The sequence below is a fragment of the Micromesistius poutassou genome (assembly GCF_964030765.1).
Source record: "Micromesistius poutassou genome assembly, chromosome: 5".
NCBI classification, from domain to species: domain Eukaryota; kingdom Metazoa; phylum Chordata; class Actinopteri; order Gadiformes; family Gadidae; genus Micromesistius; species Micromesistius poutassou.
The window spans coordinates 12,608,161-12,612,834 of record NC_140275.1 but is presented as its reverse complement, the minus strand read 5'-3'; positions in this window follow the sequence as shown (position 1 = coordinate 12,612,834).

Below are 4,674 nucleotides of genomic sequence, written 5' to 3'. Positions count from 1 at the left end.
GGGACCATGAAAGAATCACATCATCTGATACCAGACCTACAGACTGAACTATAAACAGAACAATAGAACTCAGATGTCAGATGCCATCGTGTTGCATTGTAATCTGTGCACATGCTTACAGAAAACGAAAGACAGTCTTTTGTTAAGCCTCCTCTTCAAAAACACACAAAGAGGATATTCTTTGTTAACATAGGATAGTCCTACGATGATCAGGAGGAGACTTATTTTATGTTAGATCTCAAGAGAGATCTTGGACGTAGTAAATCCATAAAGTCCATAAGATGACAGCGTAATATATCTCCATGACGACTGCTTGAATGAACAATCGTATCTAGTGCATTTTCATTCGAAATGAATTAATTAAAGCAGGAAACTTTCCAGCACATCTGACAAACAAAACACAGACAGACAAACAGACAGACAAACAAACAACACCTGCTGCTGGTCGCCACAGGAAGAGTAGCGCCCCGACCATCCACATAGCCCCAAGAGAGATCTAAAATCTTGATAAACCTTGACTGGCTAAGGTTCCCTAAAGGGAAACTTTCATGATCCTCATCCATTGCGGGAAATCAACAGACAGGGAGTTCCTATCTATCACGTATCACTCTCATCAGGTGGTTGGGTTTTGCCACACTGACCCAAATTCCATAACCAGCTTATCCCTTAATGGTCGCTTTAATAGTTAATCACTTAATGGGAAAATGATATTAAACTAGTGTTGTCATTTCGCCCTGCATGTAATAAACATACTCATATTTTACTACAACAATCTCTATTTTCTACCATTAATTTCATTGTGACAAGCCAGTGGAGGTGGAAGGCTTGTTTGGTGGTGGATCTTCGCCTACCATCAGAGGAGCCATGTTGGACAGGGCTGGCGCTGGGTTGGTAGGTCTTCCGCTTCCCGGTGGAGATCTGTTCCATGAGGGACCCCAGCTGAACATCAACACACCGTCAGGCAAACAGGGAGAGAATCACAAGGGAGGCGAGTTCTGAGTTTCATCCCCCGCTTGTAGGCATCTCCAAGTTGATACCAAACCACGAAACCTCAGCTTCCTTCATGACCTTTAGTTGAATTCAAGGTAAATCACTTTGGATAAAAGCATTTGCTATAGGAACGAATAGGAACGTTGAGGACACCCTGGTCTTCTTCGTCTCTCTCTGCAGACATAGTGCTCCCCTGCAGCTCAGAGCTCCAGGTGTGGATGAGGCTCAGTTTGTCCATTCCATCCACAGGGACGTCCTCGGGGACTGAGGTGGAGGATGGAGGGCAGGACGGAATGAGTAAAAAAATGTCAACAGCACTTAAAAAGAAGAGTGTAAGGCATTGTGAACATACCGGTATATGCATGTGTGTGTGTGACCTGTGCATGCACGCAGCTGGTCCGGCAAAGCAGTTGGGTGACCCCCTGCTCCAGGCAGCTGAGCTCAAGCTCCGCCCCCCTCAGCTCGTCCTTCCATTGGCTGACACACTCTTCCTCTTCCTTCGGAAACCTCGCAGCTTCTGGAAACTGACAGATGACACATACCGATGTAGATCAAGATCTCCCTCCTCCACCTAACCTAGGGTGGGGAAGGGGTGGTGGTGATGATGGTGGTGGTGGTGATGATGGTGGTGTTGGTGATGATGGTGGTGGTGGTGGTGGTGATGATGGTGGTGCTGATGGTGGTGGTGGAGATGGTGTTAGGATAGGGGAGTATCTGGTGCTGATGTGGGGATAGTGGTGGATGCGTGAGGTTGGGTATGGGTGTTGGTGTCAAGATAATCGGGGATCCACAGACGGACAGAGCCTGGGCCGGAAAAACAAAAACTAGGGTTAGTTTTAAGCTTGTCTACTTGTCTACCATCTGTGGGGGGGTTACGGTGAGACTAGGGTAACCAAGGGGTATTGGTGGGTATGGGGTGTTGAGGTGGGGAAAGGGTGAGTTGAGGGGGTGGTGGTTGTCAGATGGCGGGGGTAAGCGAGCTGCTGTACCTGATCACAGCCGGTCTGAATCTGAGCTGTGCGTCACGCAGCTCCAGGTGGGCCAGAGCTTCGCTCCCGCCAACAGCTCCTCAATCTGGGCTGACTGCTGAAGAAGTTGCCCCCTAGTGGTCTGCTAGACTGGCACAGAGAGAGAGAGGGGATTGATAGGAGATAGGGGGGTGAGAGGAGGTAGATGAGAGGGACGAAAGAGGTGCTAGAGAGGGGCGAGAGAGGGGAGGGGAGAGAGGGGAGAGCGAGGGGGAGATGGGGGAGAAGGGAGAGAAAGGAGGGAGAGAGGAGGGACAGAAGAAAGGAGAGAAGAGGAGAGATCTATGTCATAATATTCCTCATTTGTTAGTGTGATATTGAACCAGACTTATAGACTTTATACTTAAAACACAATAATAACAGACAGAGGAGGAGGATGAAGAGGTAGAAGAAGAGAAAAAAAAAATGGGAGCGTGGACACGACTGAATGCAGTCGTGTTCCATAAACCTAAGACTTGTGGGGAGGCTGCACACCAGGCACCAGGCAATTAAAGTAATAAATGGATGTTGGTCCTCCGCTCACGCCTGCTTTACGCGAACACTGTGTGACTTCATAAAAACAACGTCCTGGGAAAAGTTATAAATGGGATTGTTCAGGCAGCTAATGGCCGACAAGTAAGCTGGTGTATATCTCCAACATCCCAATACACCTGCCGCCAATTGTATTGAAATATTCCTGGCTATTCTGCAGTCTTCCCACACATTACAATAAACAAACAATTCAGAAAATGTATTGGGGCTGAATTGGGATTAATGTTTCATTTAACTTCAAATGGATTCCTGATGGTATTGCTGCTCATGGGATTTCCTTCTCACTGTTCACATGCTTGCACACTGCCCCAACAAACACCAACTAGCTATAGAATAGATAGATCCATCTCTAGAATTGTAGCCGAAGTTCTGTCAACTCCGATTCTACATGTTCGCCAACTGCACACTGGCCAGATGTGGCTACACTGGCAGGATAGGGAAGTGGGTATGGTTGTGAGTTAGCCAAAAGGTTCTGTGTTCGAAGCCCAGCATCACCAGTCTGCCTGTAGGCATCCCTGAGCAAGATGTCTAACCCCTACCTTCTCCTTCATGTTTGTAATGCATCTAAAAGGAAAATGTGTGTGTGTGTGTGTGTGTGTGTGTGTGTGTGTGTGTGTGTGTGTGTGTGTGTGTGTGTGTGTGTGTGTGTGTGTGTGTGTGTGTGTGTGTGTGTGTGTGTGTGTGTGTGAAACTTCATTATCACAAGTTTTTACAACTCATTTTGCAGATATTCAACCATTTTCTTTTTTGGGCGGCCGCCGACCCGCCGTGCATTCTGGGATTTCTGGCAATTGATGATTTGATACTCAGCACAGAGTGACGTCGAGTGAAGAGCTTGTTACAGTTAACTCGGAGTTAAACCTTCCCCAGAGCTCTGCGGAGGAGTCCTCATTAATGAATGCGAACGCTTTGTCTTGGAGTCGTTTTAAGCTAAGCCCACTAGAGCAGTCAGTCATCAGGACTCCCCATCTGCCCACGCCTCGGTTTTTTTTAGCGAGGAGTTCAGAATGAGTCAGCCAGCCTCCCTGGAACTAATGAGTCTCTATGGTTGTATAAGAATAAACTAAGTCAATACTAAAGTGGATTCAATTACACTGTCACCCCTACGCTAGCATTCTACAGTCAATAGAATACAGTAATAATACAAACTCTGCAGGGAAATTGTAATTATTCCACTCTGATAATGGAATGGCTACACACACGCTCACACACCACGTGCAGTCTCACAAACATTGACATATCACTCACACACAAACAGATATCAAACACAATTTCTGCGAAGTCATACACAAAATACAATGATGTTATGATATAATATAATAATGACCATTATGCCTACTCTAACTGAATGATAGTTAAGGAATACATAGTAGGGTCCACTTTGTGGCTCACCTTCTTCACCTAGTTCATGGTTTCGATGGCAGAGTTGACAGCGTTATGTTCACTGATCAGTTTGGCCACGAGGCGTCGCTGTTTCTCCATTTTGCTCTGTTCCTTTCAGGGTTGTTTTAGCAGTGCACTGCAATACAGTTGACCTTTCAGCAGTGCAGTGCAAATCATTTGACCTTTCAGCAGTGCAGTACAATACATTTGACCTTTCAGATCTTTCAGCCGTGCAGTGCAATATATTTGGCCTTTCAGAATGTTCAGCAGTGCAGTGCGTTATATTTGACCTTTCAGATTCTTCAGTTCAATTCATTTTACATTTCCGCATTTTTAGCAATGTTTTGCGCATTTCATTCAGCTGTCAGCGTTCACACAGATTTTCTGCAGGAAATGCAATTTCTAGATACCTAGAGATTTCAGTCGCCTTGAGACTTTAAAGACTCTAATCACTTGAAATTCATACAACGTGTCTGGTTCTCTTTAAAGTGTTGGATATGTGGCTAGTTTAAAAGTAAAGTTGAACAAGCTGTACATTATAATTACCTTCATGTTGGAGGCGAATGCGCAGCTTCCTCAATGTTGTCTTCAATGAATACATTTTATCCACTTTAAAATTATTTTTTTTCCACCGGGGGCCTGTGTTATTGGATGTTCTGTGTGTGTGTGTTGACGCGTTCTAGAAGAAGTGATCTTTCCAAAAATAAACAAAATGACGAAGATCAAATATCTTGTTTGCAGG